Source organism: Lolium perenne, chromosome 2 (genome assembly GCF_019359855.2).
Source record: "Lolium perenne isolate Kyuss_39 chromosome 2, Kyuss_2.0, whole genome shotgun sequence".
NCBI classification, from domain to species: domain Eukaryota; kingdom Viridiplantae; phylum Streptophyta; class Magnoliopsida; order Poales; family Poaceae; genus Lolium; species Lolium perenne.
The window spans coordinates 55240131-55253050 of NC_067245.2; the positions used below are offsets into that span (position 1 = coordinate 55240131).

The following is a 12920-nucleotide window of genomic DNA, read 5'->3' on the forward strand; positions in this document are numbered from 1 at the left end:
CAGCAGCCGGGCCCCCTTGGCCACATGAAGGCCCTCAGTTGAGCCCGGCGGGCCCCTCGTCCTCACCAGCGCCCGGGAGTCGGCGTCCTTCGAGCGCGCTGGCTCCTCCCTCGCCGGCTCCTTCCCGGTCGGCTCCCTCCTCGTCGGCTCCGAAGCTGGAGGCGGCGCGGTCGGCGATCGGCCCGGTGGGAGCCGTCGCATCCGGCGCTTGAGGCGCTCCTTCCGGAGAGCTCTCCAGCACCACGACGTTGGGCGCGGGCCCGCCGACTCCGGTCGAAGGCGGCGCAGCCCCACCAGGCTCCAGCTCCGGCCGCAGATGGCATGCCCTCGCCAGCCCGGCTGCTGCTCCACAAACGGGGCGCGGCGCGGAACATGTCATCTAGGGTCGGCCGGCGCGCCGATCGACCCTGGTCTCCGCCGCCGAGCGCCGCAGAAGCGCGGCAGAAGAAGACGCCCGCGAGAAGGTGGCGTGGCCGCAGGCGGCACGGTAGCAGCCGGCGGCGTGCGCGCGCGTGCTGAAGGTTGCGGGGTTGGCTCCCTCCTTTGCCGCTGAAGCGGCGACGTGACGGGAGGAGCCTGCCGAGAGCCGCCTCCCTGGGTAAACTTAATCGCGGCCCTAGTTGAACAAGCAAGAAAAGATAAGTACAGAGAGGAAGGAAAGAAAAGGAATCAAACAACAAAGGAAAAAGAACTCACCCGGCTTTCTCCGGGACCTTCTTGGGCGCCAGCCGGCGCTGTTTCTTGGCCCTCGCCTCCGAAGCGGCCGTAGACCTGACGCCGGCCCGCTTCCTCCCCTTCGGCGCAGAAGTCGCCGTGCTCGTAGGCGGCACCGCGCGCAGAGGCACCGCCGGGATGGGCCCCGTGCCGGATTGGGCCGGCTCCGCCTGCTCCTGCTCCTGCTCCTGCTCCTGCTCCTGCTCATGCTCAGGCGAGGGCGGCGGGTTATGCTCCCCCTGGCCGCCCTGATCCTGCACCACCGGCAGATCATCGTCGCCGGCTTGGTCGCCGGCTAGGTCAGCCGGGTCGATGTGATCCGGCGTCCAGACCTTCGTCGCCAAGTCGCCATCCTCGATGCCTTGGCGGGTGAAAAGCTGAAAACAACAAGATAAATATCAAGTCGGCCACGCAGCCGCAAGCCGGAAGACGGCAAAAACGTTAAACTTACCAGTTCAGGCGGCTGCTCCCGGTCGTAAGGCGGCAGCCCCCAATTCCAGTTGTCCGGCATGTTGGCCTTGGTGATGTTGTTCACTCGGTGAGCCACCTGGGACCTGGAGAGCTCCACCTTCGACGTCCGTGTCGGGTCGAGCCGGCCGGACATATGGCCGATCTTGTGGACGCGCCACTGGAGCGGTATGACCCGGCGCGAGATGTAGGTGCAGAGGAGGTCCTCGGCACTCAGCCGGCCCTCCGCGACGCACTGGCCCAGGAAGTCCCACAGGAGGTTCACCTCCGCGTCCGGGTCCGAGGACTTGGCGTTGTAGCCCCAGTTGATCCGGCCGACTGGCGGAGCCGGGTTGTATTCCGGCAGGTTGAGCCGGTCGAAGGCCGGGCTCTCGTTCCGCACATAAAAGAAAGACATCTGCCAATTCTTTACAGAATCGACAGTCGGAATCCGCGGGAAGGACGTACCCGTGCGAGGATAGATGGAGGCGGCGCCGCAGGTCCTCAGGCGGCCTTCGGTCGTCTGCGCCTTGATGTAGAAGAGCCGGCTCCAAAACTCCACATCCGGCCACAAGCCGGCGTAGCCTTCCATGAAGGCCACGTAGCAGCTGAGGAGGATCATGGCGTTGGCCGGCAGGTGGTGCGGCTGCAGGCCGAAGTGGTCGAGGAACCGGCGGAAGAAGTTGGAAGCCGGCAGACCCAATCCGCGGTCGAGATGCGCGCCGAAGACCACGCGTTCGCCGGGCTCCGGCCGAGGCTCCTTCTCCGCGCCCGGCGCCCTGGTAATCACCCCCGCCGGGATGCGGCGGAGGCGCACGAGCCGGGCAATGTCGTCGTCCTGCATATAGGAACCCTTCCAGGAGCCGCTCGGCTGGGCCATCGAGGACGAAGAAGAAGAGGAGGTCCAGGAGAGGCGAAAAGGCGAAGAAGAGCCGCTCCTCGCCGGAGGAGATCGCGGTGGAGAAGGGCGCGCCGTCGATGCGCGTGGCCCCGTGGCGCCGGATTGGCGGGTTTGCGGCGGCAGCTCGGCGGAGGATCGTCGGGGCAACCGCTCGCTGAGGTTCGCCAGAAGAACGGAAGAGGAACGGCGTCGGAGCAGCGAAGAGCCCGAGTGAAGAGAAGGAGCGAGGCAGGAGCGCGAGGAGGAAGAAAGGGGCAAGTGCCGCCTCGATACCGCCCCCGCGGCATTTATAGCCGACCGCGGCGGGCGGTTGGCCTCCAAGTGGCCGACGTGGGCCACGTCTCCGGATTTACTGCGCCGTAACTCCTCCCACGACCGCTACCGTTACCAGAAACGGCCACACCACGTCGCCCACTACCGCACCGGATCCGGAGGGACATTGATGTGACCAGACGAACCGACCGCCAGGCCAGGCGTCAGACCAGTCAAGTCGGGCGCAGGGCCCGAGGCGGCGGAGACTCCGGTGCGCCGCAAGCCGGAGCCGGACGATAAGTTCCATCCGAACCAAAATTCATCAGCAAGGCGGAGACGCCATCAGATCTTGCAAGAAAGCAAAAACTATACAAGTGTAAAAAGCGGCCGGCTGGGAGCAGCCGGCAGGAACGAGCCGGATGAGGGCGCAGCCGGCTGAAAGGAAATCCTCAGTCGGCCCCTCCAAGTGCCGTCAAATATATTCAAGAAGCCAGGAAAACCTGCCTAGGTCCTTCTAAACGCAGGACCTTGCCAGCTTCGGGGGCTAATGTCGGGGGGAAGACCCCGGATAGGGCAATGGGCGTGGAGCAGCCGGCTGGCCACTGGCCGGCTCGCGGCAAAGGCCGGCTGAGGAGCAGCCGGCTGGAGCCGTGGCCGGCTGGTCCGGAAGCCGGCTGGCTCTAGGTCCTAGTCGGCCTGGCTGCGGCCACCAATGCTGTAGCTGGGCCGGCTTCTACAAGCCATATCCGACTGGGGTTTGTACCTCAGACCGACTCGAGGCTGGCGAGTCTTGCACTGGAAGGAACTGGGTTGGTGATCCGGGTTCCCAAAGTCCACTCTGACTCCATCTTCCGTAATGCGCGGGGCACTGTGGAGCAATAGTGCCGCGCGCCGGACAGGCCGTCAGAGCTTACGACGAGCCGTACAGGCTACAGTGGCTGACGGCGATAGGGACATCTCCTCTCCATACCGCTGACCGTGGCAGCCGGATGGGACAGGCCACGATGCCTCAACCACTCCTGACGTCATCGCCTCGGGAAGGAGCGGAAGCCGGAGCCGGCCAAGCCGGCCAGTAAACTATAGGGTCTTATATGTAAAGTGCCGGTGCCTATATAAGCCGCACTACCCCCTCTCGTGCAGGGGATCGATCATTTATTGCTTTCACCCACCTACAGAGCTGCCCTGTGAGAGAGACCATCGTCTCCCTTAACCTCTCAGGAGCAGCCGGACACAGCTCTAGGAGCACCATTGTATCGTGTGATCATCATATACACTCATAGCAGGAGTAGAGGTTTTACCTCCATCGGAGGGCCTCGAACCTGGGTACGTCGCCGTGTCGCTCGTGCCCATACCCGCATCCGGATACCGCCGTGAGATCCCTCAGGAACCACTTCGATTAGCCACCCTATGGCATATGCCGTGACGATACCACGACAAGCTTTACGCTTCAGGGTTTTCCTGGCAGCCACCTTCCTCACTGCCGTCCTCGCCTGAGTCGAGGCTCGGGGGGCAACTGGCCCCGAAGATGCTTTACTCTTGGGAGCCGATTTCGGTGAAATCGGCTGACTCTGCATTATGACTTTCTTCAGGGGTGGCGAGCTCTGGCAGAAGAGAAGCACTGGTGCTGGAGGAAGGAATACGAAAGGGGAACCATCGGCTTGCATGGGAGCCGGGCCATCTTGTTGCTGCCAGGAGATGGAGTCAGGTCACAGACAATCACCATAATGCTGTTACAAGAAATGTTTAAGTGATGGTACCTGGTCTGCAGGGACGTCATACTCGGCATCAAGTTGTCTCAGCAGCGGTCCTAGAGCCCTCCTGAAGACGTGGGTCTTCCACATGGACCACCAAGTCTCGAAACCATCGGTAGTGGAGGAGAAACGGAGGTCGTGGGGAATTGGAATAGCCAAAGCATCAAAGAAGGTATAACACCTTTGGCCAGTAAGGATGTCAGGCAGTTCAGCTCTACTTGCTGTCAGGTGGTGTAAGAAGAAGTGTGGAGGCACCTGCCCGAGAACAAGCTGTCGGGCTACCACTACCGGCTGATAACACTCATAACCGGGCTTGATGATCCGGTTCGAGGTACTCATGCCAACAGGGAGGAAGCAAGGACGAATCATGATAGAGTACGAATCTTTGAGTGCTGGCGTCATCGGCAAAGTCATCCAATCGAAAGGAGACTGGGTTTTCAAAGTTCGCCGATTCATTATAAGGAAAGAACAGGGGGTTGTCCAAACCTTGGAAGAAAATCTTAAACCACCCCCGTTGCTTCCTTAGGGATCACCTCACGCTCGGGAGACCATACAAAGCTTGGCCATAGCTGGTGCATCGAGATGTCCTTTCCATTAACATGGAAAGGTGCGGGTGGTCAATGGTGGGAAGTACGGGATCTGGTTACGAAAGTATAGCTGGGCCCACAACCGAATAAACCACCGGGGGGCCGCATTTTAAGCGTCTTTTGAGAGAACAGTTTGACAGACATCAGTTGAAGGGATCGATAGACCTCTCCAAGGAACAGTTTGCCTAGGCCAAGTTGGGTGCCTTTAGCAAGTTCATAGGCCAAGGAAAGGTAATTCTTGGTAGGGGCGAGCGATGGGCCACAGAATATGAAGTGCTCCAACCAGAAGTTCAGGAAGGCTGTGTGTTCCCTCTCTATCACGGGGCCTTTGTTTTTCATATAACGATTGAGATAGGCACCCCAGCTGGTACACTCTTTTTTAGAGGAAAGGGTGAAAGGGACTTTCGGCAGTTTGAATGCAGAAGGGCTGGGGGATGCAATGTCTAGGCCTGTGATCATGGCCACATCCAGCAGGGTCGGTGTCATAGGGCCATGGCCAAACATGAAGCAATTCAGTGCGTCAGACCAGAAGTAGCCGATGGTTTTCAGAATATTTTCATTCTTCTCAAGAGGAGACAAGGATAATGACAAGGCATCGGCTATCCCTATGGTTTCCCAAGTGGCATAATGGGTTTTGGATACTCTATTGTACCATGCCACCCAACCCTCAGGAGGATTAGGCCAGGCTCGCAGGCAGTCGGCCCAGGAAGTCAGATCTAAGTTCTGATTCACAAAGGGGATTCTGTTAGCTTCGCACGAAATTAAGAGGGCAGAACTCTCGGAAGAACGAGGACCGAGGCACATCGAATTTGCGAGAGAAGGATGTGGCAGAAGGATGTCTGAAACCTAAATTAATAGCGGAACAAAAACATTAATTCAGGTGTTTGCCATTGATCTTATGTCGATTCGAATGGTGAGAGGAGGTTGAGGATTACCTTCAGACCAGAGACCATGGCGTTGGTGTTGGATGATTCCGCCATTGGATGCGCTGAAGAAGTTGGGGGCGGCGCGGTCGAGATCTAGGATGCAGGTGGTCGTGAGTTGGAACTGCTCAGGCGGCGATTTGGGGATCTGAGTTTGCTGTCTCAGATGGAGGTCGCAGGTTACCGTTTGGAGGGGCGGCTAGGTCGACCTTGCTTGTGTTTTTATGGTAGAGACCGGTGCGATGCCATCGGCTCTTTTGGGGGAATATTTGACTTTGACTATCGGCAAAAAAGTTGACTGGAAATACTTCTTCATTAATAAAGGAGGGTTTTTTACAATGAAGAGCCGATTGCTCAAGGAAAGAGGAACAAAAGAAGAGCCGATTGCTCGCGTACTACTGATCCTATGTCACTAATCTTCGCTGCCCTCGTCGTCGGCGTCGTAGCTACCGCCGGCGCTACTTCCGGAGAACTCCTCGTCACTATTGCCCCAGCCTTCGACCGGAGCTTCTTCCTCTTCGTCATCATCGTCATCTTCACTATCCGCCCAAGCACGGAGACGCTTCGCCGGCGGGTACCCAGCGGAGGAGGAGGAATCGTCTTCCTCCTCTTCTTCCTCTACTTCCTCGTCTTCCTCTTCCTCTTCCTTGTCGGAGGAAGTGGGGTTCCTCCATGAGGGAAGGTCATCCTCGCTTTCGCTCTCCAGTTTCCCTTCAATGAGGAAGTGGAGGTTGCCCTCCTCATCAGTCAGCGGCATGTCGCCCTCTGACATGAAGTCGAAGTCCCACTCGGGCTCCGACATCAGCTCGCTTGGGGAAGAAGATTGGAAAGAGAGGCCGGAGGAGACGGAGGAAGAAGAAGACATTGCTACAGGGAAAGAGGGTTTTTTGGTGCCGATAGCTAGAACAGAGGAAGGGGATGAAGGGGGCTAATCAATCGGCACGGTTAAATAATGGGGAACCTAGTGGAGATTTAATGCCATTGCAGTTCCCGAGGAGGTGATGCTAAAGCTATCAAATCTTGCAGAGAAGCTGAGAAGACAAGGCATCGTGATGAAGGATATTGCAACGGCTCTGCTCCGCCACGACATGACCCGACGAGAGAAAAAGCAGAGTTATTTTGGAATTATCAATTCCAAAACCAGGGGGGCATGTGTTATCACCAGAATTTGACCGAGTCAGAGGTGGGCCGCGATCAAGATGGATTTGAAGAATATACATAGAAGAAAGACGTGAATCGGCCTGTTATGCAAAGTTTGGGCTAGTTGGCCCGTGTATCTGTAATATAGTAGGATACGTGTCGGTTAGGTAGAGTTTGTCTCGTGCACGGTGGGGATTATTCCCACGTTAGAAAGTCCCCTGGACTATAAATATGTATCTAGGGTTTATGGAATAAACAACAACCAACGTTCAACCACAAATCAATCTCGGCGCATCGCCAACTCCTTCGTCTCGAGGGTTTCTACCGGTAAGCATCATGCTACCTAGATCGCATCTTGCGATCTAGGCAGCACAAGCTTATTACGTTGTTCATGCGTTGCTCGTACTGAAGCCTTGTTGATGGCGAGCAACGTAGTTATCTTAGATGTGTTAGGGTTAGCATTGTTCTTCGTATCATATGCTGTCGTAGTGCAACCCTTATACATCTAGCCGCCCTTACACCTATCTTAGGTGTAGGGGCGGCACCCCGCTTGATCATTATTTAGTAGATCCGATCCGTTACGGTTGCTCCTTGTTCTTCAAGGATTAGTTTAATATCTGCAATAGTTAGGCCTTACAAAGGGTTGGAGGATCCAGCGACGCGTAGGGTGTCGTTTGCTAGTCCTAGACAGGATGTTCCGAGGATCAACCTCGTGTTGGTTTTTAGGCCTTGTCTAGGACCGGCTTACGATCACCGTACGTGACCGCGAGGCCCAATCGTGAGTAGGATGATCCGATTATGCGGTGAAAACCCTAAATCGTCGTAGATCGCTTTAGCTTTATCTTGATCAAGCAGGACCACCATATATTCGTGCACCTCGTACGAATCATGGGTGGATCGGCTCCTTGAGCCGATTCACAGGATAACCTGAGAGCCGATCGAGGCTCGTATTTAATGTTTACGTGTATGCCATGCAGGAAACTAAGCGAGGCATCTCCATCACCTTCCTGACCAGGTATAGGTCAGGTGGCACGCCCTTGCACCAGCATCGGACGTGTGTACCAGAGGCTTTGCGGGCCGTCGCTCCGAGGGACCAGGGCCAGCCGCAGCCCTAAGTTGTTCCCGGCTCTACTGTGTTGCCCGTCGCTACTCGCCGGTGGGTTTCTGACCGCAACACCCGTTTAGTATGTGGGGTCCACCATATAGCAAGTGGGCCGGCCCAACAAGAGAATGGGCCGGGCCAAAAAACCTGGTGGGTCCCACTTTGGTCTTAAAGGGCCGGCCCATTTAGTATGTGGGGTCCACCACAAAAGCAATTGGGCTGGCCCAACTAGTTAGTGGGCCGGCCCAGTTGTGGGTGGGGTCCACCTTAAAGCAAGTGGGCTGGCCCACTTAGAGTGTGGGGTCCACAGTAAATCAAGTGGGCTGGCCCAATAAGTAAGTGGGCCAGCCCGTTTAGTTGCTGTTTATATGCCGGCGTAATAGGCGCTTTAGGATTTTGCGAGCCGGCACATATGTGATTTCGCTTAATTGGGCCGTTTAAGGGATGGGAATTCGTGATTTAGATACTGAGAATATTTACGCAGCATTGATTTCTGTCGGATAGCCTCACTTACCACAAGCACCAAAGAAAAAATGCGCGAAAGAACTATAAAAACTAACTAAATATTACATCAGCTGCAAGGCTTTGAAAAAATATTACAGAACCCAGAGAAATTGAATGGTAATTAAACCTATAATACAATGAAGCGATCCAGCAATCTTTTAAGTTGTCCATGCAGCACCTATATCTGAAACAAAGACATTACAAGTTAAGACAGCAACAATGGAAACGCAAAGACACTGCAATATTGTTTGCCAAAGAATTTGGAACTCATCATTTCGTCGTTATAACAAGATCATTGTAATGCGCACAATAAGCAAACAAAGAGTGCATGCCGCATACCAACAGCCAATATAACAGAGCATGTTAGAATGAAACAATGAGACTTACTACCGCCGAGTCCCATGCAAACCAACATGTTCAGGGAGTACAAAATTGGCATGAACAACATAGTAGCAGGCTATAAATTTTGTAACAACGACTGAGCAAGATGAAGTTATGATGGCTACATCTACAGAGCAGGGAATGTAAACCAAAAATAGAAGTTACGATGGCAAAAGCTAAAGAGGAGGGAATGTGAACCAACATGTGCCAAGTGCAATTACTTCATTTTGGCCGTGAACTAAATAATACTCCTGAACTTATAGTGAAGGGGATGCAAATCAAGATGTTTCGGGATATAAACTTGTAATGAGCAACACATAGAGGATAGTTAATGCTGGAGCTTAGGATGGACCAGATACAGAATATAGTGGGATCACCTGTGAACTTGTATAAGAGGGAATGCAAACCAATATGTTCAGCTTTCCATATGTGAGCGTCATGCCAAGTCAGAGAAACAAGTCAATAATGCAGCTTTTGAAGAACAAGATGGCACGCAAAATTATTATCTAGTAGTATGACAAGTTTATTTGTACTACAGGCTAGATAGCAGAGTGATAGCATGCCAAACTAAGTCCTTACTTTGTTAGCTTACAATGAACTAGATACAAAACAATGGCATCACCTGTAGTACAGGGAATGCAAGCCAACATGTTCATGGAGTAAAAAATTGGCACAAACAACATAGTAGCAGGCCATAATTTTTGTAACAACGACTGAGTAAGATAAAGTTATGATGGCTAGATCTACAGAGCAGGGAATGTAAACCAAATATAGAAGTTACGATGCCAAAAGCTATAGAGCAGGGAATGCGAACCAACATGTGCAATTACTTAAAATTGGCCGTGAACTAAATAATAGCAGGATGTTACTATAATACCTATAATTTTTGTAACAACGACTGAGCAAGATAGAAGTTATGATGGCTACATCTACAGAGCGGGGAATGCAAACCAAAATGTTCAATCGCTTAAAGTTAGCAATGAAGTAGAAAATAGCAACGTGTTACGGTCATAGCTAGGAATGAACTAAAAGAGCTTCAGACAAACAAGCATCTGAACCCAGAACATGGCGCTAAAACAAGGGACTTACATTAGGAGAAGCACTCTGTGGGAGTCACAGCAGATCTTCCTGGGGTTGATAGATCCGGTGATGAAGTACGCTACATGTGCTACTTGGGGTTGGAGAGACGGCCATTACACTTCATGATTACTCATCTCATCTGCAAAAACGTAACGGCGCGTCGTTAGCACAAACAGGTTCCCCCAAGATTAAACAAGAACTTGCAGGCAAGCAATAGAAAAGCGACAGTAGAAGAGTTTAGATCATGCACGGCGCGGGTGAAGCAGATCCGGTTCATGCACAGCGGTGTCGGTGAGCAAGATCCGATGCGGTGGACGATGGATCCGGCGAAGCGGCTCCGGTGGGGTGGACGATACCGCAGCTGAAGCAACTGCGGTAGACTGCTGGATGAGCATATGGTTTCGAGGTTCGGCGGGGATGATCCGGTCCGGTTGATGACGGCGTCGATGAAGCGGCTCCGGCAGGCAGCCGGATGACGAGGATCGCGAGGGCTCGGGTAGGCCAGGGAAGTCCGGCGGGGATGTTCCGGTGCGGTGGTCGTGGAGGTGGTAGAGAGAGGGACTTGAGAAGTTCCGGTGGGTGGTCTCAGATGAGAGACTGAGGGAAATGAATTTTTTTGGGAGGGTATCCGGGGCTAGGGAGGTGGTGATCCAAAAAATGACGGCCAGACCCCCCACCAACCGACTTTGCTGTCATCTCCACAGGGGTAGAATCGGAATTTGGAAGCGTGTGAAATTTTTGTATTTTGTGGGCGGGAAGTTTTGCCGCTATGAGATTTTGAATTTCGCTAAGGTCCAAGTATAATGATAAAAAATTGTGAGACCGTACTAGTACCTCTGTTCAAGGCCGACTGTAAAATGAAATCATCATCAAGTTGAACATCGGTTACTACCATGATCATCATCGGACACAGATCTGGTGACATGCACCTGAAATTGGTGCATCCGTTGCATAGTATAATGCTAAAATTTTGAGTGACCGTACTAGTACTTATGTTCAAGCCTGAGTGCAACATCAAATCATCATCACGTTGAAAATTTGTTACCATGATCATGATCTATCTCTAAATTTGGCGCATCCGCTAAATCTGGCAAAGTATAATGATAAAGAAATTGTGAGACAGTAGTAGTACTTCTGTTCAAGGTCGAGTGCAACATCAAATCATCATCACGTTTAAAATTTGTTACCATGATCATGATCTACCTCTGAAAATGGGCGCATCCGCTAAAACTTGCAAAGTATAATGATAAAAAAATTGTGAGACCGTACTAGGACTTATGTTCAAGGTCGAGTGCAACATCAAATCATCATTACATTGAAAAGTGTGTTACCATGATCATGATCTATCTCTGAATTTGGCGCATCCGCTAAATCTCGCAAAGTATAATGATAAAAAAATTGTGAGAATGTACTAGTACTTATGTTCAAGGCCGAGTGCAGGATCAAATCATCATCACGTTGAAATTCGTTACAACGATCATGACATATCTCTAAAATTGGTGCATCCGCTAAATCTCGCAAAGTATAATGATAAAAAAAATTGTGAGACTGTACTAGTACTTGTGTTCAAGGCCGAGTGCAGGATCAAATCATCATCACGGTGAAATTTGTTACAACGATCATGACATATCTCTGAAATTGGCGCATCCGCTAAATCTTGCATGTGGCGCATCTCAGTGCGGAGCAACAGGCCGGTGCTATCAAGGTTGAGGCGTCAGTAGCGTCATCGGGCTCTCCTCTTTTGATAGATCTTCTACATGGCGCGGCGCACCGCCCGTCGAGAAGCAGTCACATGTGATACCGAGGTGGAGACGTCGCCGGCATCCTCGAGGCGCGGCCGCCCTTCTACGAGCCAGCGTCGACTCAAGGTATGAATCCATGCGTTGTCGCGCCCCTTCTTCCGATGAAGTGGGGTGCCTTAGATTTATTGTTCTTCTCTTACGATTATTTCGAGCCGATCATGTGTGCTCTTTCTCTGAATATATTGCTTGAAAAGCTAACCAAGTTAATTAAATTCACTTCGTTCCGAAATGAGCACTAAAGACTTTTCGAGAGATTCTTGCGTGCTAATTTTGTTATTTTTGCTGACAGTGGTGCGCGCAAGGAGATTTATTTGTGGGTGTGCTGAGCTGTTAGGCCTAAGTCGAAATCCTCAGCTAAACGAGGCCTCAGCTTAACACATAAAAAAGGTGTTCAATCTCGCCCACAATGTCCTTTTCTTTCCTCTTCCTTTATTGGAACTTGTTTTGCAGACAAGGAAAGTGGCACGTGTAATGTGAGTAAAACCCTCTTAGCCAAAATCAGCTACAAGCAAGATTTTCTGTATTGTAGATGCCCCAATTGACTCTAATCCCCAATGTAGTCTTTTTTTTATGTCAGTATAGACTTCTTTACATGGCATGCATTTGCCTAATGAGCAGCATTGTATTGCCATTCTAGCCAACCTGGTTGATATGTCAAGCTTCATGCACGAGATGCCATGTTTAATTTACTCCCTCACTCCGATCCATATTTCTTGGTGTAAAATGAATGTGAATCGAAGGGAGTACTTTTCTTAGATAGTACTATACCATTTCAAAAAAAAATACTAGTACTTCGTACTACTACATCACAAATGCATCAAAAGAGTACTACCATCACAAGACCACCACGGTTGTACTAGTAGAGTTTAATACTGAACTTCCAAAGGGAATAAGATTACACATATGAACTTTAAACAGGACCAGGAGCATGAGGGCCAGCAGCACGGGCGTTGGCGGGAACAAGCCAGGCAAGACGTAATTCTGGAGGAAGAGGCCATATGCTGCGTGCTTGGCCTTGGTTGCGGGCGGTGCTTCCCGATGTACTTAGGCCTACACCCGTCGCATGTCGGATCAGCTGCGGATGTCCTTACGGAGGATTTTGCCACGAGAATGGGCAAAATAGCTCCCAGCATAGCGGAAACGAATTTCACCACCCTTCAGCCGCTTCGTAACGTAGCGGCTCTTCCGGTCCCCGCGCTCCTTGTTGTCGTCCATGTCATCAGAATATTCCCGTGAATTATAAAGTACATAATAATCAGGTGCTTAATGAAAGATCGAATAAATCGCACTATCATAAGCAAACCTTAGAAACCCTAAAATTAAATGTGTAGAACAA

General features: G+C 52.0%; 1 long non-coding RNA gene across 1 annotated transcript; it reads left to right on the plus strand.

The window, feature by feature from the left end:
- Positions 1-11469: 11469 nt before the first annotated feature.
- Positions 11470-12211, plus strand: LOC139835155 (uncharacterized). Its single transcript, XR_011750881.1, has 2 exons — positions 11470-11650; positions 11874-12211. It is a non-coding gene; the product is annotated as an uncharacterized lncRNA (long non-coding RNA).
- Positions 12212-12920: the final 709 nt, after the last annotated feature.